General features: G+C 43.1%; 1 pseudogene; it reads right to left on the bottom strand.

Annotated features, from left to right (window-relative positions):
• Positions 1-5233: 5233 nt before the first annotated feature.
• Positions 5234-18991, bottom strand: LOC110137632 (chitotriosidase-1-like; annotated as a pseudogene).
• Positions 18992-23173: the final 4182 nt, after the last annotated feature.

The raw sequence follows: 23173 nt of genomic DNA, 5'->3' as shown, positions 1-23173 counted from the left end.
GCTGTGTTGCTCAAAGACAAGCAAATTCTAACATTTCAGGCAGCATTTGCACCAGACTTCAAAGGCCTGCTCCATTCAAGGATGCATCACCTAGTTTATAAAATTAGGGGTGGATGGGTGGGGCAGACTGGTGGATCAACAGACAGTCTTGCTTAAAGCAATATTTGCTATGGGGCAACGGCTCAGATTTTAGGAAGACATAGACATATGATGGTAGACATCTGGGGCCCCCGTATGAGAAGCTGGCATGTCTGAGGCTAGCACTGACTGCTGGGGTGCATGGCAACCAAACTGGAGTGGAACAATAGATGTGAGAACAGGAGAAGAGACTGCTGCCTGATGGAAGGTCTTGGCACCTGACACTTTATTCTTTAGACAGGAAGAAGTTGTTTGTAGTTCTTGGGCATGGGAGATGACAGGGTTAGATTCCTAATTTAGAGAGATCAGCTAGTCGCAGTGCGGAGGTTGCACTGGCTGGGAGAAGTACGAGAAGCAGAGAGCCCAGTGTGAAGACTGGGGGGAGGCGGTGCTGATCACGTTGACCTCACCCACCCGGACAGGAGGAGGCTGTCCCCACCCGACGGACATGGACACGGAGCTCCCATTTCTTCGCCTAAACCCCCACGACTAGTAGGTGGTGGGGCAGGAAGTCAGCTCTGCTCCTGCCGGGTGCTCCCCCTGCCATGAGGAGACTTCCATTCTACACTCCATTCTGAGCAGGTAGTTAAGTCTCAGTTGAGACCTCAGAGGAAGGAACACGGGCAAAAGCAGACTTGTGCTCTGGACTGAAGAAGAGCAGATTTCAGAAGGCCTGAAGACAGGCAGGGAATAGAGGGGAAGTCACTGTCCCAAGGGATCTGGTGCTGCTTGTACCCATGCAAAGAGTCAGCTCATCTCTCCCCCTACCTGTCTCCATCCTTAACTGCCTCCCTGAGTCCTGCCCCAAAAACAGCTGTGGGTAAGGGCACGACAAAATGGACCATTGGGTTAAGTGAATTATGCAGATTTTATTCAAATAGAATGACCAAGATTCAACCCAAAGCTTCAAGAACTAGCTTCAAGGATTAGTATCCTGAACAAAAGTGTGTGCTTAGGCACTCGGTTGGACATGATTGAACAACTGATTGGTGCCCAATTTGCTAATGGAGAAGAATGGAGAAATAACTCCAGAAAGAATGAAGAGATGGAGCCAAAGTGAAAACAACACCCAGGTGTAGGTGTGCCTGGCAATGGAAGTAAAGTACAATGTTATAAAGAACAATATTGCTAAGGAACCTGGAATGTTAGGTAAGTGGTCCATATATCAAGGTAAATTGGAAGTGGTTAAACATGAGATGGCAAGAGTGAACGCCAACATTTTAGAAATCAGTGAACTAAAATGTCCTGGAATGGGCAAATTTTATTCAGATGGCCATTATATCTACCTCTGTGGGCAAGAATCCCTTAGAAGAAATGGAGTAGCCATCATAGTCAACAACAGTTGAAAATGCAGTACTTGGGTGCAATCTCAAAAATGACAGAATGATCTCTGTTTGTTTCCAAGACAAACCATTCAATATCACAGTAATCCAAGTCTATGCCCCAACCGCTGATGCCAAAGAAGCTGAAGTTGAATGGCTCTATGAAGACCTACAAGAAGTTTTAGAACTAACACCCCAAAAAGATGTTCTTTTCATCATAGGGGACTGGAATGCAAAAGTAGGAAGTCAAGAGATACCTAGGCAAATTTGGCCTTGGAATACAAACTAAAGTATGGCAAAGGCTAATAGAGTTTTGCCAAGAGAATGCACTGGTGATAGCAAACACCCTCTTCCAACAACACAAGAGAGGACTCTACGCACAGACATCACCAGATGGTCAATACTGAAATCAGATTGATTATATTCTTTGCAGCCGAAGATGGAGAAGCTCTATACAGGCAGCAAAAACAAGACCAGGAGATACTGTGGCTCAGATCATGAACTTCTTATTGTAAAATTCAGACTTAAATTGAAGAAAGTAGAGAAAACCACTAGACCATCCAGATATGACCTAAATCAAAACCCTTATGATTATACAGTGGAAGTGAGAAATAGATTCAAGGGATTAGATCTGATAGAGTACCAAAAAACTATGGACAGAGATTCAGGACATTGTACAAGAGGCAGTGATCAAGACCATCCCCAAGGGGATGCAAAGATGCAAAATGGTTGTCTGAGGAGGCCTTACAAATAGTGGAGAAAAGAAGAGAAGCTAAAGGCAAAGGAGAAAAAGAAAGATAAACCCATCTGAACGTAGAGTTTCAAAGAATAGCAAGGAGAGATAAGAAAGCCTTCTTCCCTGATCAATGCAAAGAAATAGAGGAAAACAATAGAATGGGAAAGACTAGAAATCTCTTCAAGAAAACTAGAGATACCAAGGGAACATTCATGCAAAGATGAGCACAATAAAGGACAGAAATGGTAAGGACCTAACAGAAGCAGAAGATATTAAGAAAAGGTGGCAAGAATACATGGAAGATCTATACAAAAAAAATTTTCATGACCCAGATAACCACGATGGTGTGATCACTCACTTAGAGCCAGACATCCTGGAATGGGAAGTCAAGCGGGCCTTAGGAAGCATCACTACAAACAAAGCTAGTGGAGGTGATGGAATTCCAGTTGAGCTATTTCAAATCCTAAAAGATGATGCTGTGAAAGTGCTGCACTCAATATGCCAGCAAATTTTCAAACCTCAGCATTGGCCACAGGACTGGAAAAGGTCAGTTCTCATTCCAATCCCAAAGAAAGGCAGTGCCAAAGAATGTTCAAACTGCCACACAATGGCACTCATTTCACACGCTAGCACAGTAATGCTCAAAATTCTCCAAGCCAGGCTTCAACAGTATGTGAACCATGAACTTGCAGATGTTCAAGCGGGATTTAGAAAAGGCAGAGGAACCAGATATCAAGTTGCCAACATCTGTTGGATCATCGAAAAAGCAGGAGAGTTCCGGAAACACATCTACTTCTGCTTTGTTGACTATACCAAAACTTTGACTGTGTGCATCACATTAAATTGTGGAAAATTGTTAACTAGATGGGCATTCCAGACCACCTGACCTGCCTCCTGAGAAACCTGTATGCAGGCCAAGAAACAACAGTTATAACCAGACATGGAAAAATGGACTGGTTCTAAATTGGGAAACGAGTACACCAAGGCTGCATATTGTCACCCTGTTTATTTAACTTACATGCAGAGTACATCATGAGAAACGCTGGGCTGGAAGAAGCACAAGCTGGAATCAAGTTTGCCGGGAGAAATATCAATAACCTCAGATATGCTGATGACACCACCTTTATGGCAGAAAGTGAAGAAGAACTAAAGAGCCTCTCGATGAAAGTGAAAGAGAAGAGTGAAAAGGGTGGCTTAAAACTCAACATTCAGAAAACTAAGATCATACATCTGTTCCCATCACTTCTTGGCAAATAGATGGGAAAACAATGGAAACAGTGACAGACTTTATTTTGGGGGGTCCAAAAATCACTGCAGATGGTGAATGCAGCCATGAAATTAAGACACTTGCTCCTCAGAAGAAAAGTTAATGACCAAACTAAACAGCATATTAAAAAGCAGAGACATTACCTTGCCAACAGTATCAATCTAGTCAAGCTATGGTTTTTCCAGTAGTCATGTATGGATGTGAGAGTTGGACTATAAAGAAAGCTGAGCACCAAAGAATTGATGCTTTTGAACTGTGGAGTTGGAGAAGACTCTTGAGAGTTTCTTGGACTGCAAGGAGATCCAACCAGTCAATCCTAAAGGAAATCAGTTTTGAATATTCATTGGAAGGGCTGATGCTGAAGCTGAAACACCAATACTTTGGCCACCTGATGCAAAGAACTAATTCACTGGAAAAGAACCTGATGCTGGGAAAGATTGAAGGCAGGAGGAGAAGGGGGAGACAGAGGATGAGATGGTTGGATGGCATCACCAACTCGATGGATATGAGTTTAAGCAAGTTCTGGGAGTTGATGTTGGACAGGGAGGGCTGGCGTGCTGCAGTCCATGGGGCCGCAAAGAGTCAGACTGAACTGAACTGCCTGGAGCAACTAAGCACGCACACTTGCCCAGCACACTGTGCGCGCAGGCCCTTCTGTCCCATATGGTCGACTTGAGCCTTTGTTCTGGTCTCAGAACTGGGTTACAATAAGTCTTCAGTTTAAATACCTGTACAATGAGGGTAATAATTGACCCAGACTCATCTGGCAACTAGGACTTCCCCAGTGGCTCAGGAGTAAAAAATCTCCCTGCAAAGCAGGAGGCTCAGGAGACAAGGTTTTGATCCCTGAGTTGGGAAGATCCCCTGAGGGAGGAAATGACAACCCACTCCAGTATTCTTGCCTGAAAAATCCTATAAACAAGAAGCCTGGAGGGCTACAATCCAAAGGGTACAAAGAGTCAGACATGACTGAGTGCACACATCTGGCAAAAGAGCTTAGTAGCAGGGGGTCTGGATTCTCATTCTAAAGCAGAGTGCCTGTGCTGCTAAGTCACTTCCGTCGTGTCCAACTCTGTGCGATCCCATAGACGGCAGCCCACCAGGCTCCCCTGTCCCTGGGATTCTCCAGGCAAGAACACTGGAGTGGGTTGCCATTTCCTTCTCCAATGCATGAAAGTGAAAAGTTAAAGTGAAGTCGCTCAGTCGTGTCCGACTCTTAGCGACCCCATGGGCTGCTGCCTACCAGGCTCCTCCGTCCATGGGATTTTCCAGGCAAGAGTACTGGCTGCTGCTGCAGCTAAGTCACTTCAGCCGTGTCTGGCTCGGTACTGGAGTGGGTTGCCATTGTCTTCTCCGTGAGCAGAGCCTTTAAGGCAGGGAAAAGCTCTTTTCTGCTGCCATCTAGTGTGCGTCTTGGGACTAACACCTGAGTGGAGGTTACCAGGAAAAGTGCTCTCTCCAAAGGCTTCTGAGCCAGTGAATAACAGGTCAGATCCAGGGCCGTGCCTCACATGCAGTCATCTATACCCTGGAAGCTGCCCACTGGAAAGCGGAGTCTTCAAGGAGAGACCTAGAGCAGAACCTGACATATCCTGAATGGACCACCCTTCTCACCAGGCTCTGACCTAGGCATACCTTTTGTCACCTCCCACCCTTGGTTCTCTGACTTCCTCAGGGTAAGTTTTGAACTAACAGTGCTCAGATAGCCTCTGTAAATTGTCACATCTGAGGACAGTGAGGTTCAAACCAAAGATTTATTTTTCAAGTAAACTAAGGCAGCCCAGGAAGAGCAGAACGGGACTGCTGACAGAGCTGCCCAAGGCTGAGAACAGAATGCTTGGATGAGGAAAGACGCAAGAAGCCCAACTCTAGCCGCCAGGGAGGGCTCGGGAGGTGGGCTGTGGAACAGCCCTGGGCCTTGCTCAGGTGCTGGGGCTGAAGGGGCCTTGGAGACTCAACTCCAGGTGCAGAGTTGCAAGAGGAGCTGAACACCAGGCTCCTCAGGTTGCTTTGCTGGCACAACCACCCCCCTATACAACTGTAGTAACTGGACCAGTCCAGAAGGTTGGGGTGAAGCCCATCAGCTTTGCCCTGGCATGAAGCATCTTGTCCAAGGCTGGAACCGTGCTCAGGTTCAGAGGGCTGACGTAGTGCAGGAACATCAGGTTCTGGGGGGTCTAAAGGCATATATGGAAGACCTGGGGAAACAGCAACGATTCAAACACGACTCTTCCAAAAATCTCAAACCCACAGGCTAACACATAGGCAGCATAGTCAGAAGACCATAGTCAGGCAGCAGCTCAACACACCGCACCCTAGGGGCAAGGAAAGCCAGACACCCCAGGCAGAGAACAGCCACTCACAAGTAGTCAATGGCCATCATATGCAAACCCAACCAAGCAACGGTGAGGGCCAGTGGGGGCCACACTGAAGGCTGAGCGCAGGCTTCCTCCTTGAGGAGAGAGACCGAGGGCGCTCTGCAGGGAAGCGCTGGTCACCAACACCCTTGGCCAGCACTGGTACAATCATAAGGAGGAAGAAGAAAGTGTGAAAAGAGAGGTTTCAACAGCTTCCTCAGCTACTGGGGGAAGAATTTGGGAAATCACAGTACTGGGGCAGTTATTGCCTCAGAAGAAGCCAGTACCTGAGGTTCAGGGAGGTGGGGGGGGGTTCATACTTTACCCAGAATTTTGCCTTTGGTCCCTAGCCCCTTACTCACTCAAGTCCAACCGGAATGTCTTGATGAGGGGATACCAGCTCTGGTTACAGAGAAACCAGCAAAATCATCTGTGTCCAGTGTCCAAACTGCAGATGCTTTACAGTCTGAGCCATCAGGGATATGTATCCATCTAATGGGACAATGGAAATAAAAAGAAAAATAAACAAAAGGGACCTACTTAAACTCAAAAATTTTTCTTGCACAGCAAAGGAAACAATAAACAAAATGAAAAGACAACCCACTGATTGGGAGAAAACATTTGCAAATGATTTGACTGGTAAGGGATTAGTCTCCAAAATTTACAAACAGCTTAGAAGGACAGCATCAAAGCAAACAATCCACTCAACAAATGTGTAGAAGACTTAAATAGATATTTCTTTAAAAAAATACAGATGGTCAATAGGCATATGAAAAGATGTTCAGCATCACTAATTATTAGAGAAATGAAAATAAAAATACAATGAGATATCACCTCACATCAGCTGGAATGGTTATCTTCAAAAAAATCCACAAAAAGTTCTGGAGAGGATGTGGAGAGAATGGAACCCTCCTACACTGTTGGTGGGAATGTAAATTGGTACAGATACTATAGAGAACAATATGGTGGTCCTTGAATAACTAAAAATAGAGCTACCATTAGATAAGGTGTTATGTCCAACTCTTTGAAGCCCCAAGGATTGTAGCCTACCAGTCTATGAAATTCTCCAGGCAAGAATACTGGAGGGGGTAGCTATTCACTTCTCCAGAGAGCTACCATATGACCCTGCAATCCCACCCCTGGGCATATATCCAGAGAAAAACATGATTTGAAAAGATACATGCATCCCAATGTTCATTGGAGCACTGTTTACAACAGCCAAGATGTGGAAACAATATAAATGTCTATCAACAGATGAATGGATAAAGAAGATATGGTATGTGTATGTGTGTGTAATACTACTCAGCCATTAAAAAAAATGAAATAATGCCATTGGCAGCCACATGGATGGACATAGAAAGCTCATACTGAGTGTAGTAAGTCAGACAGAGAAGAGGAAATATCATATGACATCCCTTACATGCAGAATCTAAAAAGAAATGATACAAACAAACCTACTTACAAAACAGAAAGAGACTCACTTAGAAAATGAGGCATGGCTGCTGAGGGAAAGGCTGGTTAGGGAGTTTGGGATGAACTTGTACACACTGTTATGTTTAAAATGGATAACCAACAAGGACTTACTGTATAACACATGGTACTCTGCTCAATGTTATGCAGCACTGGATAGGAAGGGAGGTTTGGGGGAGAGTGGATGGATACATGTGTATGTTATGGCTGAATCCCTGTACTGGTCGCCTGAAACTATCACAATATTGTTCATCAGCTATTGCTGATCAGTCGCTCAGTCACGTCCGACTCTTTGCACCCCAATGAACTGCAGCACAACAGACTTCCCTGTTCTTTACTATTTCTGGAAGTCAGCTCAATCTCATGTCCATTGAATTGGTGATGCCATCCAACCATCTCATCTTCTATCATCCCCTTCTCCTCCTGCCTTCAATCTTTCCCAGCATCAGGGTCTTTTCCAATGAGTCAGCTCTTTGCATCAGGTTGTCAAAGTGTTGGAGTTTCAGCTTCAGTGTCAGTCCTTCCAGTGAATGAATGTTCAGGGTTGATTTCCTTTAGGATTGACTGGTTTAATCTCCTTGCAGTAGAAGGAACTCTCAAGAGTCTTTTTCAGCACCACAGTTAGAAAGCATCAATTCTTTGGCACTCAGCCGTTTTTAAGGTCCAACTCACATCTGTACATGACTACTATAAAAATCATAGCTTTGGCTACACGAACCTTTATTGGTGAAGTGATGTCCTGCTTTTTAATACTCAGTCTAGATTTGTCATACCTTTCCTTCCAAGGAACAAGCATCTTTTAATTTCATGGCTGCAGTGATTTTGGAGTCCAAAAAAATAAAGTCTGTTACTGTTTCCTTTCTTTCCCCATCTATTTGCTGTGAAGTGATGGGACTGGATGCCATGACCTTATTTTTTGAATGTTGAGTTTTAAGCCTGCTTTTTCACTCTCCTCTTTCACCTTCATCAAGAAGCTCTTCAGTTCCTCTTCATTTTTTGCTGTATGAGTGGTAACATTTTCATATCAGAGGTTATTGATATTTCTCCTGGCAATCTTTATTCCATCTTGAGCTTCATCCAGCCCAGCATTTCACATGATGTACTCTACATATAAGTTAAGTAAGAAGGGTGACAACAAACAGCCTTGATACTCCTTTCCAAGTTTTGAATCAGTCCATTGTTCCATGTCTGGTTCTAACTGTTTCTTCTTGACCTGCATATATATTTCTCAAGAGGCAGGTAAGGTGGTCTGGTATTCCCATTTCTTTAAGAATTTTCCATAGTTTGGTGTGATCCACACAGTCAAAAGCTTTAGCAATGAAGCAGAAGTAGATATTTTTCTGGAATTCCCTTGCTTTCTCTATGATCCAATGAATGTTGGCAGTTTGATCTCTGATTCCTCTGCCTTTTCTAAACCCAGCATGTATATCTGAAAGTTTTTTGTTCACAAACTGTTGAAGCTTAGCTTGAAGGATTTTGAGCACCACTTTGCCAGCATGTGAAATGAGTGAAATTGTGTGGTAGTTTGAACATTCTTTGGCATTACCCTTCATTGTGGTTGGAATGAAAACTGACCTTTTTCAGTCCTCTGACCACTGCTGAGTTTTCCAAATTTCCAATGGCGTATTGAGTGCAGCACTTAAACAGCATCATCTTCTAAGATTTGAAACAGCTTAGCTGGAACTCCATCACCTCCACTAGCTTTGTATGTAGTAACGCTTCCTAAGGTCCACTTGACTTCACACTCCAAGATGTCTGAATCTAGGTGAGTAATGATACCATTGTGGTTATCCCAGTCATTAAAACCTTTTTTGTATAGTTCCTCTGTGTATTCTTGCCGCCTCTTCTTAATGTCTTCCGCTTCTGTTATGTCCATACTGTTTCTATCCTTTATTGTGCCCTTCTTTGCATGAAATATTCCCTTAGTATCTCTAATTTTTCTTGAAGAGCTCTCTAGCCTTTACCATTCTATTGTTTTCCTCTATTTATTTGCACTCTTCACTTAAAGCCTTCTTATCTCTCCTTGCTATTATTTGGAACTCTGCATTCAGATGTGCATCTTCCCTTTTCTCCTTTGCCTTTAGCTTCTCTCATTTCCTCAGCTATTTGTAAGGTCTCCTTAGACAACCATTTTCCTTTTTGCATTTCTTTTTCTTGGGGATGGTTTTGGTCACTGTCTCCTGTACAGTGTTAAGAACCTCTGTCAATAGTTCTTCAGGCAATCTGTCAGATCTAACCCCTTGACTCTATTTGTCACTTCCACTGTATAAGCATAAGAGATTTGATTGGCTTAGTGGTTTTCCCTACTTTCTTTAACTTGACTCTGAATTTTGCAATAAGGAGCTGATGATCTGAACCACAGTCAGCTTCAAGTCTTGTTTTTGCTGACTGCAGGGAGCTTCTCTACCTTTGGCTGCAAAGAATATAATCATCTAATTTTGGTGTTGACCATCTGGTGATGTCCATGTGTAGAGTTTTCTCTTGTGTTTTTGGAAAAGTGCGTTTGCTATGACCGATATGTTTTCTTGGCGAAACTCTGTTAGCCTTTGTCTTGCTTCATTATGTACTCCAAGGCCAAACTTGACTGTTACCCTGGGTATCTTTTGACGTCCTATTTTTGCATTCCAGTCCCCTATTATGAAAAGGACATCTTTTTTGGGTGTTGGTTCTAGAAGGCCTTGTAGGTCTTCATAGAACTGTTCAACTTCAGCTTCTTTGGCATTAGTGTTGGGGTATAGGATTGAATTACAGATGTTCAATTCCAGATATTCAACCTGGATTTAGAAAAGGCAGAGGAACCAGAGAGCAGAGTGCCAACATCCATTGGAAAAGCAAGAGAGTTCCAGAAAAACATCTACTTCTGCTTTATTGACTATGCCAAAGCCTTTGACTGTGTGGATCACAACAAAGTGTGGAAAACTCTTAAAGAGATGGGAATACCAGATCACCTGACCTGCCTCTTGAGAAATCTGTATGAAAGTCAAGAAGTAACAGTTAGAACTGGGTATGGAACAATAGACTGTTCCAAATTGGGAAAGGAGTAAGCCAAGCCTGTATATTGTCACCCTGCTTATTTAACTTATATGCAGAGTACATCATGTGAAATGTCAGGCTGGATGAAGCACAAACTGGAATCAAGATTGCCAGGAGAAAGATCAATAACCTCAGATATGCAGATGACACCACCCTTATGGCAGAAAGTGAAGGAGAACTAAAGAACCTTGTGATGAAAGTGAAAGAGGAGAGTGAAAAAGTTGGCTTAAGGCTCAACATTCAAAAACTAAGATCATGGCATCCAGTCCCACCATTTCATGGCAAATAGATAGGGAAACAATGGAAACAGTGACAGACTTTTTTTGGGGGGGGCTCCTAAGTCACTGCAGATGGTGACTACAGCCATGAAATTAAAAGTCACTTGCTCCTTGGAAGAAAAGTTAATGACCAACCTAGACAGCATATTAAAAAGCAGAGACGTTACTTTGCCAGTGAAGGTCTGTCTAATCAAAGCTATGGTTTTTCCCGTAGTCATGTGTGGATATGAGAGTTGGACTATAAAGAAAGCTGAGCATTGAAGAATTGAACTTTTGAACTGTGGTATTGGAGAAGACTCTTGAGAGTCCCTTGGACTGTAAGGAGATCAAATCAGTCAATCCATAAGGAAATCATCCCTGAATATTCATTGGAAGAACTGATGCTGATGCTCCAATAATCTGGCCACCTGATGCGAAGAACTGACTCATTTGAAAAGACGCTGCTGCTGGGAAAGATTAAAGGCAGGAGGAGAAGGGGACAACTGAGGATGAGATGATTGGATGGCATCACCAACTCGATGAACATGAGTTTGAGTAAGCTCCGGGAGTTGGTGATGGACAGGGATGCATAGCGTGCTGCAGTCAATGGGATCACAAAGAGTCAAACATGACCGAGTGACTGAACTGAACTGAACCGACTGTGATATTGAATGGTTTGCCTTGGAAATGAACTGTGATCATTCTGTCATTTTTGAGATTGCACCCAAGTACTGCATTTCTGACTCTTCTGTTGACCATGAGAGCTACTCTATTTCTTCTACGGGATTCTTGCCTACAGTAGTAGATATATTCATTATCTGAATTAAATTTGCCCATTCCCATTCATTTTAGTTCACTGATTCCTAAAATATTGATGTTCACTCTTGTTCCTGCTTGACCACATTCAATTTACCTTGATTCATGGACCTAACATTCCAGGTTTGTATGCAAAATTGGTATTTACAGCATTTGACTTTGCTTTCACCACTGGACATATCCACAACTGGGAGTCATTTCCTCTTTGGTTCAGCCTCTTCATTGCTTCTGAAGCTATTTCTCTGCTCCCCTCCAGTAGTATATTTGACACGTACTGACCAGGGCAGTTCATCTTTTAGTGTCATATCTTTTTGCCTTTTTATACTGTTCATGGGGTTCTCAAGGCAAGAATTCTGAAGTAGGCTTGCCATTCCCTTCTCCTGTAGACCACAACTTGTCAGAACTCTCCACCATGATGCATCTGTCTTGGGTGACCTACACGGCATGGCTCATGCTTTCATAAAGTTACACAAAGCTATGATCCATGTGATCATTTTGGTTAGTTTTCTGTGATTTTGGTTTTCATTTTGTCTCCCCTCTGATGGATGAGGATAAGAGGCTTGTGCATGCTTCCTGATGGAAGGGGCTAGCTGTGGGGAAAACTGGGTCTTGCTCTGGTAGGCAAGGCCATGCCCAGTAAATCTTTAATCCTATTTTCTGCCGATGAGTGAGGTTATGTTCCCTTGCTGTAGTTTGGCCTAAGGCCAAGCTAAGGTAGGGGTCATGGCGACCTTTTCCAAAAGGACTTTTGCCAGTTCACCATGCCTCCCAAGACTGCTGCTGTCTGTGTCCCTGACCCTGTGGCAGCCTACTGTCGACCCACACCTCCACTAGAGACTCCAAACCACTTTCAGGCAAGTCTGGCTCAGTCTCTTTTGGGGTTACTGCTCCTTTATCCTATGTCCTGGTGCACACAAGGTTTTGTTTGTGCCCCTCCAAGAGTCTTGTTTCCCCAGTCCTGTGGAAATTTCTCCTCGGCAGTGACATGCAAAAGGAAAATAAAGTAAACCAACAAGCAGGAAACAGACAAATCCTGTCTTCTCCACGCTTTGCTTACTGTCCTGCTTTTGCCTTCCATTAGGTTTCTTAAGGCTGAAAAGGGGCCACTGGAAAGGCCTGTGCAAGGGGTCTTCTATCACTTAACACCTTGAGTCTGTCCTTGACCCCGCACTCTCCCTGCCTCTTATGGAGAGAGCTGTCGTGCCCTGGAGCCTTCTCCCAAGAGCCATGGAGGTCATGGGCCATCAGTCTGTGGGAATCCAGGTTCCTGCATGAAGCAAGGGAAGAGCGGGTGAGGGGCTGGTGAGCAGGATGGAGCTCTCCCCGCTTGCTTGCTCCTTCCCTCCCCGCACAGTGTGTGGCCTGGGGAAAGACCAGCCACACGCTGGGTAGTGGGGGCGGCTGTCTCTGGCTCTGGGAGACACGACACAGGCGGCACTCCCGTCACCCCATTATCCAGGCCATTCTCTTTCTTGGCAGTGCACGTCTTTAGCCTGCTCCCCACTCTGTCCCCTCAGCACCCTCAGGAGAGAGTCCACTCAGGATGCCTTGTGCTATTTTGAAGGGAAATCTAGTTCAACATTTCTCAAACTTTAGTTGTACAAATAAATTACCTGAGAATCTCATTAAGATACAGGTTCTGATTCTATAGGCCTGGGGTGGGAAGGAGCTAAACAACTCATTCTCCTAGAGATGCTAAAGACTTCCTTCTTTCCCCTCCCAGGAGTATTTCAAGACTGAATTCTTAAGGGAAAGTCCAAGGCTCCAAAGAGAGGGACTCCAGAGGGGTGAAATAGCAGATATGGTAAGCAAATCCTCTCTGGGTCTGCTGGTGTTACAGGGAGTCCCCGCTCTAACTGAGGGAGGCTTAGCTTGCCCTTGGTCTCTCTCCCCTGCAGAGAACACAGAGTCCTTGCCATCTGCCTGAGACTCAGAGCAATTTTGTCCACGTCATGTCCAGCTTCTTTGCAGAGTCGTCCTGCTGGAATCACTGATCTCAGCAGGAGGCATGCTTTCCTTGAGGCCTGGGCTTCCTGCTGAAAGGCACAGACCAGGTCCTGCAAGAGTAGCTCAGAGTGAACACACAGGCAGGACCATGTAGCGCAGTGAGCCCCAAGCAAATTTTCCCATGCAGGAGCCTGAATACTGACCACAGGTTCATACTTCATAGATAAATGAAGCAGCTGAGCCTGGGGCAGAGCAGTACCTATGGTGTCCCCCTGACTGACTAGATCTCTCCTACCTCACCCAATCATACCTGCACCAGGGCTGTGAAGTGCTGCTTATCTGAGCGGGGGGGCTCTCTCAGCTTCCTGGGTACTCTCAGTCAAGGTCAAGGCCATCGAAGTCATATTTGTGCAGAAACCTGATGGCTGAGTCGACAAAGGTCTGTCAGTTGTTGACTGTAGCTACCATGTCTGTCCTGAATATTCATTGCAAGGACTGATGCTGAAGCTGAAATTACAATACTTTGGCTACCTGATGCGAACAACTGACTCATTTGAATAGACCCTGATGCTGGGAAAGATTGAAGGTGGGAAGAGAAGGGGATGACAGAGGATGAGATGGTTGAATGGCCTCACTGACTCAATGGACATGAGTTTGAGTAAATTCTGGGAGTTGGTGATGGACAGGGAGGCCTGGCATGCTGCAGTCCATGCGGTCACAGAGTCAGACACGACTGAACAGCTGAACTGAACTGAACTGAACCAAGTCCGTGAACCTGTGGGGTGATGAAGGGCAGTGTGGGTCTGTCTTAAATGGGACAGTGCTTCATGCTGCTTCAGAGGCATGAGAGAAACCTCTCAGGATATTGGCGCTCGGCTATCTAGGCCAGGACAGTGCTGGAGGCATGCTTCAGAAGCTACTGGGTACTTGCTGGGTGGGCTATGGGCCCGGCTAAGGGAAAGGGCCAATGTAGAAGTGTGCTCTGCCTCCAAACATCGATATCAACAGGGGCGCATGGACTCACTAGGAGCTCTGCTTCCCAAAATTTCCTCCAGGAGCCTACTGCCACATCCCTGCACAGAGACTTGTCCCACTCTGAATCAGAGCTGGGTGTCAACCTAGCATGGAGGTGGGGGAAAAGGAAAAGAATCAGTTTCTAAGATGAAGAGGAAGAGAAGCCCAGCAGGTTAGTGAAGATCTGGGTAATCTTGAGAGCCTGCTGTTCTAGTTCCTTGGCAAGGTAACATGCCAACAAACTTTTCTTCTAACTCACATTTGTAGAGTGCTTTGTGGCTATTGGTATTATTATTACTAATTCAGAGCTCTTTAAAAGTCCTAAGGTGCCCCAGGAACTGCCCCACCACATCCTACTTCCTCAAGAAGTCCCTGGACTTCTTGGAGGTCTTGAGTTTTTAAAGACTATTTCTATCTTTATTTTTTTATTTATTAATTTGATTTATCTAATAGCATCAGTTTTTAAGTGGGGTTTGTGTGCCTGGAAACTCCAGGCTAAGAACTCTGAATTTCAATGAAAAATCTATGTAACTGGTGTTTTGGGAAGGGGAGTCATAAAGTTCATCAGGTTTTTAAAAGGGTTCATGATCCAAAAAATATTAGAAAGACTGGCTTAGAATTTAGGGGACCATGCATTCATGATTTTCTAGGAAAAGTCTGATTTCAAATATACCATTCCACTATCTCCATAAATAGTCAAAAATATCTTGGAAATGTCAATATTCTGCTATCCCAGCTTGATCTCACAGACTGTCTTTTACACCCAGAAAGGGAACAAAAATCCACAGATATCCTGTTTCAGAGCTCAGAAAGTATAGATATTATATGTTGTCTGGGATTAGTTGAGACTCTCCCTCTACCCATTTCAGGGAGGAAAAGGCTGAGGCCTGAGAAGAGGTCAGAATCTCTGGGCTGCATTTAAAGCAAGACAATATATAATGGCCTGGAGCTAAGCCCACTCCACTGCCTCCCAATGAGGTGGCAAGAACTCAGAAGGAAGCTCAGCTCTCAGAGTCCACTCTTCCCTCTCATTCCCCGTCACCCTGGCCACACCTCAACATGGCTGATTCCCTGACGGGGGTCTCTCTAGCCATTTCCCCAGTTCCCCACCAGGGACCCTGCCATGTAGGTGCCCACAACAACTCACTTCTGAGTGCCAAAGCTCCAGCCCCCAAAGGCCAGCAGTGTCTTCAGTTTGGGATTCCTGGGAAAGACAAGAGAAGTGCCAGGATTGATCCAGCCAGGGTCCTGGGACTCATATCACTAACAAAGAAGCAAGGAGACTTGCAGGGCTGATGGCGTGAGGTTGGGGACATCTAAATCCCTATGCTCAGAATCAGCACCAGGGAAGCTCTAGATTGGGAAAGAAAAGACATATCCCAGCCTTTAAGGACCTTTTCTCTGGCTGGGGATCTGTACACGCAAGGAACTCAGAAAGCAAGAGATCAGGGCAGATCTTCAGAGAGGCTTTATTAAGGTAGTAATAACACTTGAGCTGAAAGATAGATAGATTTTAGGAGAAATAGGGCACTCATTCCCAGCAGAGGAAAAGTTTCACAATCCAGATTCCACTTAGACCTAAACTGGAAGGGCCCTTAAGAAGTCCTTATCGACACTCACCTCTTCCATATAAGAACAAGAAGCTCGGACAGGAGATGAGATTTGCCCAAATCCACATAGCAGGTCTGTAGCTAGATTGCAGTGCTAGGGAAGGTTTCTGGCTTTGAGAGGAGGCACCTGCTTTCTCTACCTCCCATCCCCACTCCCTCCACTGCAGCTCACATCTTCTGCAAGCCATGGAATTCTTTGTAGAGTGTCTCCTCATTCCACTCTATGGAGCTAAGTTGGTGACTGTCCATGCCAGCAAAGGCACAGTTGAGGTGGGTGCACGGACAGGGGTCCACATCCTTGGGTAAGAAGCAAGCAGCCCCCTCTCTGTACTGGAGGCAGTTACTGAAGTAGCAGAACAGTTTGGAGCAGAGCCTGGCCAGTTGGGGCAAAGAAAAGAAATAGCAATCAGAAAGGCCTGCTGTGGACTGGCACCTTCTGCCTGGAGGCAGAACCTATGTCATGCCAGAGTGTGTTAAACATGGCCCTTTGTCAGCTGAAGGCAGAGGCAGGACTTTTAAAACACAGCTTGGAATACTTCAGAATGTTAATTAAAACACAAATACATAAGGTAGCAGAGAGGAGGCCCCAGGTGCAGGCTGAGTTTATGTTTTAGTCTTTAGTCTGAGTTTAGTCTTGCAGGTTTGCATTTACTATTATCCCCATGGGGTCAAAAGGAGTAGAACACGACCGAGCACCTTTCACTTTCACTTGCAGACCACCTGTTTATTAATATTACTGACAGAAAGTGAAAGTGTTAGTCACTCAGTCGTGTCCAACTCTTTGCAATCCCATGAACTGTAGCCTTCCAGGCTCCTCTGTCCATGGGATTCTCTAGGCAAGAATACTGGAGTGGGCTGCTGTTCCCTTCTGCAGGGGATCTTCTTGACCCAGGGATCGAACCTGGGTCTCCTGCATTGCAGGCAGATTCTTTACTGTCTGAGCTACTAGGGAAGCCCAAGGTTCTAAGAAAAAGAGTATTTTCTCTAAGAAATGGCAGCTTGTTTCTGGCGTCCTCACAGCCTGTGGAAGGACTCTGTGGGTAGGCTTCTCCTCCCGGGTTGGAGGTGGTCTAGCAGTGATGGCTCCCACCAAAGGCAGCACTGTGTTAATTTGGCCAGAACATCAGGAAACAAGGATCCCTGCAGCTGCCAGAAATACACATTGGGCTAATCTCTTTAGCCTTGGCTTAGAGATCCCAATCTGAAAATGACGGTTTGGTCTCTGAGGGCTCATTTAGCCTCGAGACTATGATTGTGTGTGTTGTACAGGCCAACGTTTTATGCCAGAGGCCTGGCAGAGTGAGTTTGGACTGGAGCATGTCTGTGGCCATGGTCTAGACCCTCGGAGTTCCTTTTGCACAGACAGGTTCTCTCAGCACCCACTCCAGCCCCCATGTGAGCAAAGAGAGGATGATGGGGGGAGCAGTGATGAGTGGCAATAGGAGGGTGTGTGGGAACTCAGAGCATGGAAAGCTGGCTGAGACTCCCCCAAGGCCATGGAGCATTCCCCGGGAGGGGGAGTCAGAACCCTCAGGCCAGTTGTTACTGGCCCTAACCAGCGGTACCTGGGGGTGAAGTTCGCTGATATGGACTGGAGGTGTTGCCTGAGTGATATAGAAGGAGGATTAATTACTTCCCCAAGGCAAAAGAAGAAAGGAAGGGATTAACCCATAGAACACATACTTGGGACCATCTAGAAAGGAACCAGGAGGTTTTTAAAAAAAATTTTGTATCAGCTTGCCATAGCATATGGAATACTGTGCATGTATTTTTGGACTATAGAGGCGACAAAGTCTAGTTAACAACAGGAAACTTGGAATTTCATGCCTAGGTTGAAATCCCAACTCTGCAACTTTTTAGCCAAATAATTCAACTCTCTCCTTCATAAAATGGGAATGATGATTTTTCTTATCTCCAGGACTATTGTGTGAATGTAGATAACGTATGTGAAACACAGAGGAATGCCGGCATGGTAAGCTCTGTTCTAAGTGCTTTACATATATTAACATTAACCCTTCATCCACACAAGATTCTGTTATCATAAGTAAGAGTCATATGGCAAATTCCCACTGGCTGTCTATTTTACATATGGCACTATATAGGTTTCCGTGCTACTCTCTCCATACATCCCACCCTTTCCTTCCTTCCAAGCATGTCCACAAGTCTTTTCTCTATGTCTGCATCTCCAATGCTGCCCTGCAAATAGGTTCATCAGTATCATCTGTCTAGATTCCCTATATATGCATTAATATACCATATTTGTTTTTCTCTGACTTTAGGCTCTAGGTTCATCCACCTCATTAGAACTGACTCAAATGCATTTCTTTCATGGCTGAGTGGCATTCCATTGTATATATGTACCACAGCTTCTTTATCCAGTCATCTGTCGATGAATATCTAGGTTGCTTCCATGTTCTGGCTATTGTAAATAGCGCTGCAATGAACAATGAACATGTGTCTTTTTCAGTTTTGGTTTCCTCATGGTATATGCCTAGGAGTGGGATTGCTGGGTCATATGGTGGTTTTATTCCTAGTTTTTTAAGGAATCTCCATATCATCTTCCATAGTGGCTGTATCAATTTATATCTGAACAACAGTGCAAGAGCATCCCCTTTTTCTCCACACCCTCTCCAGCATTTATTGTTAGTACACTTTTGGATGATGGCCATTCTGACTGGTGTGAGGTGATATTGCAGTTTTGATTTGCGTTTCTCTAATAATGAGTGATGTTGAGCATCTTTTCATGTGTTTGTTAACCATCTGTATGTCTTCTTTGGAGAAATGCCTGTTTAGGTTGTTTTCCCACTTTTTGATTGGGTTGTTCATTTTTCTGGTGTTGTGTTGTGTGAGCTGCTTGTATATTTTGGAAATTAATCCTTTGTCAGTTGTTTCATTTGCTATTATTTTCTCCCATTCTAAGGGTTGTCTTTTCACCTTGCTTATAGTTTCCTTTGCTGTGCAAAAGCTTTTAAGTTTACTTATTTACTTTTGTTTTTATTTCACTTACTCTAGGAGGTGCGTCATAGAGGATCTTGCTTTGATTTATGTCATCGAGTGTTCTGCCTATGTGTTCCTCTGAGAGTTTTATAGTTTCTGGTCTTACATTTAGCTCTTTAATAAATTTTGAGTTTACCTTTGTGTATGGTGTTAGGAAGTGTTTTACTTTCATTCTTTTATAGGTAGCTGTCCAGTTTTCCCAGCACCATTTATTGAAGAGCTGTCTTTGCCTCATTGTATATTCTTGCCTCCTTTGTCGAAAATAAGGTACCCATAGGTGCATGGGTTTATTTATGGGCTTTCTATCTTGTTCCATTGGTCTATGTTTCTGTTTCTGTACCAGTACCATACTGTCTTGATGACTGTAGCTTTGTGGTATAATCTGAAGTCAGGAAGCTTGATTTCTCCAGCTCCATTCTTCTTTCTCAAGACTGCTTTGGCTATTTGGGGTCTGCTGTGTTTCCATGTGAACTGTGAAAGCTTTTGTTCTAGTTCTGTGAAAAATGCCAATGGCAATTTGACAGGGATCACACTGAATCTGTAGATTGCATTTGGTAGTATAGTCATTTCACAATATTGATTCTTCCTACCCAAGAACGTGGAATATCTCTCCATCTGTTTATGTCATCTTTTATTTCTTTCATTAGTGTCTTATAATTTTCTGTGTACAGTTCTTTCATCTCCTTAGGTAAGTTTATTTCTAGATATTTAATTCTTCTTGTTGCAATGGTGAATGGGATTAATTCCTTAATTCTCTTTCTGATTTTTCATTGTTAGTATATAGAAATGCAAGTGATTTCTGTGTACTAATTTTGTATCCTGCTGCTGCTGCTACTGCTAAGTCACTTCAGTCGTGTCCAACTCTGTGCGATCCCATAGATGGCAGCCCACCAGGCTCCCCCGTCCCTGGGATTCTCCAGGCAAGCACACTGGAGTGGGTTGCCGTTTCCTTATCCAATGCATGAAAGTGAAAAGTGAAAGTGAAGTAGCTCAGTCATGTCCGACTCTTAGCGACCCCATGGACTGCTGCCTACCACACTCCTCTGTCCATGGGATTTTCAGGGAAGAGTACTGGAGTGGGGTGCCATTGCCTTCTCCATTTTATCCTGCAACTTTGCTAAATTCACTGATTAGCTCTAGTAATTTTCTGATACTATCTTTAGGGTTTTCTATGTACAGTATCATGTCATCTGCAAACAGTGAGAGCTTTGCTTCTTCTTTTCTGATCTGGATCCCTTTTATTTCTTTTTCTTCTCTGATTGCTATAGCCAGGACTTCCAGAACTATGTTGAATAACAGTGGCAGAAGTGGACACCCTTTTCTTGTTCCTGATCTTAGAGGGAATGCTTTCAGTTTTTCACCATTGAGAAAAATGTTTACTGTGGGCTTATCCTATATGGCCTTTACAATGTTGAGGTAGGTTCCTTCTATGCCCATTTTCTGAAGAGTTTTAATCATAAATGGGTGCTGAATTTTGCCAAAGGCTTTTTCTCTATCTATTGAGATGATCATATGGTTTTTATCTTTCAATTTGCTAATATGGTGTATCACATTGATTGATTTGCATATAGTGAAGAGTCCTTGCATCCCTGGAATAAACCCAACTTGGTCATGGTGTATGAGCTTTTCATTATGTTGCTGAATTGTTTGCTAAAATTTTGTTGAGGATTTTTGCATCTATGTTCATCAGTGATATTGGCCTGTAGTTTTCTTTTTTTGTGTTGTTCTTTGTCTGGTTTTGGTATGAGTGATGGTGGCCTCATAGAATGAATTTGGAAGTGTTCCTTCCTCTGAGATTTTTTGAAAGAATTTTAGAAGGATAGGCATTAGCTCTTCTCGAAATGTTTGACAGAATTCTCCTGTGAAGCCATCTGGTCCTGGGATTTTGTTTTTTTGGGAGATTTTTGGATCACAGCTTCCGTTTCAGTGCTTGTAATTGGGTTGCTCATAATTTCTACTTCTTTGTGGTTCAGTCTTGGAAGATTGAACTTTTCTAAGAATCTGTCCATTTCTTCCAGGTTATCCATTTTATTGCCATATGGTTGTTCATAATAGTCTCTTATAATCCTTTGTATTTCTGCATTGTCTGTTGTAACCTCTTCTTTTTCATTCCTAATTTTGCTGATTTGATTCTTCTTTCTTTTTTCTTGATGAGTCTAGCTAAGGATTTATCAATTTTGTTTATCATTTCAAAGAACCAGCTTTTAGTTTTATTAATCTTTACTATTGTTTCTTTCATTTCTTTTTCATTTATTTCTACTTAAATCTTTATTATTTCTTTCCTTATACTAATTTTGGGGTTTTTTTGTTCTTCTTTTTCCAGTTGTTTTAGGTGTAAATTTAGGTTGTCTATTCAATGTTTTTCTTGTTTCTTAAGGTAGGATTATATTGATATACACTTCCCTCTTAGAACTGCTTTTGTTGCACCCCATAGGTTTTGAGTTGTCGTATTTTCATTGTCATTTGTTTCTAGAAATTTTTTATTTCCCTTTTGATTTCTTTAGTAACCTGTTGGCTATTTAAAAACATATTGTTTAATCTCTACCTGTTTGTGTTCTTAGTTTTTTTTTTTTTCTTGTAACTGATATCTAGTCTCATGGCGTTGTGGTCATAGAAGATGCTTGATACAATTTCGATTATCTTAAATTTACTAAGATTTGGTTTGTGACCCAAGAGGTGGTCTATCCTGGAGAATGTTCCATGTGCACTTGAGAAGAAAGTGGATTCTTCTGCATTCGGATGGAATGTCCTGAATATATCCATGAGATCCATCTCATTTAATGTATCCTTTAAGACTTCTGTTTCCTTATTAATTTTCTGTTCTGATGATCTGTCCATTGGTGTGAGTGGGGTGTTAAATTCTCCTACTAATATTGTGTTACTGTCAATTTCTCCTTTTATGTCTATTACTGTTTGTCTTATGTATTGAGGTGCTCCTATGTTGGGTGCATGGTTATTTACAATTGTTAAGTCTTGCTCTTGGATTGATCCCTCGATCATTTTGAATTGTCCCTCCTTATCTCTTGTAATCTTCCTTATCTTAAGGTCTATTTTGTCTGATATGAGGATTGCTACTACAGCTTTCTTTTGCTTCCCATTTGCATGGAATATATTTTTCCATCCTCTCACTTTCAGTCTATATGTGTTTTGAGATCTGAAATTGGTTTCTTGTAGACAGCATATATATATAGGTCTTGCTTTTGTATCCATTCAGCCAGTCTGTGTCTTTTGGTTGGAGCATTTAATCCATTTACATTTAAAGCAATTATTGATATATATGTTCTTATTTCCATTTTCTAATTGTTTGGGGTTGGTTTTGTAGATTTTTTTTTCTTCTCTTGTAAATCTTGACTATATAAGTCCATTTAACATTTGTTTTAAAGCTGGTTTGGTGGTACTGAATTCTCTTAACTTTTGCTTGTCTGAAAAGCTTTTTATTTCTCCATCAATTTTGAATGAGATCCTTGCTGGGTACAGTAATCTCTGTTGTGGATTTTTTTCCTTTCAGTACTTTAAATATATTCTGCCATTCCCTTCTAGCATGCAGAATTTCTGCTGAAAGACCAGCTGTTAAGTGTATGGGGTTTCCCTTGTATGTTACCTGTTGCTTCTCCATTGCCTCTTTTAATATTCTTTCTTTCTGTTTAGTCTTTGTTAGTTTGATTAGTATGTGTCTTGGCGTGTTTCTCCTTGGGTTTATCCTGTATGAGACTCTTGTGCCTCTTGGACTTGATTGCCTATTTCCCTTTCCATGTTGGGGAAATTTTCAGCTATAATCTTTTCAAAATTTCCTCATGCCCTTTCTTTCTCTCTTCTTCTTCTGGGACCCCTATAATTCGACTGTTGGTGCCTTTAATACGGTCCCAGAGGCCTCTGAGACTGCCCTGAGCTCTTTTCATTCTTTTTACTTTATTCTACTCTTCAGAATTTATTTCCACCATTTTATCTTTCACCTCACTGACTCGTTCTTCTGCTTCAGATATTTTGCTATTGATTCCTTCTAGAGTTTTAATTTCAGTAATTGTGTTGTTTATCTCTGTATGCTCATTCTTTAATTCCTTTAGGCCTTTGTTAATTGGTTCTTGCATTTTCTCCATTTTATTTTCAAAGGTTTTGATCATCTTTACTATCATTATTCTGAATTCTTTTTCAGGTAATTTTCTTATTTCTTCCTCATTTATTTGTACTTCTGTATTTCGAATTTGTTCT

This window comes from Odocoileus virginianus, chromosome 7, assembly GCF_023699985.2.
Source record: "Odocoileus virginianus isolate 20LAN1187 ecotype Illinois chromosome 7, Ovbor_1.2, whole genome shotgun sequence".
NCBI lineage: Eukaryota > Metazoa > Chordata > Mammalia > Artiodactyla > Cervidae > Odocoileus > Odocoileus virginianus.
The sequence above is the reverse complement of the archived record's forward strand: the minus strand, read 5'-3'. Positions and strand labels throughout refer to the sequence as shown.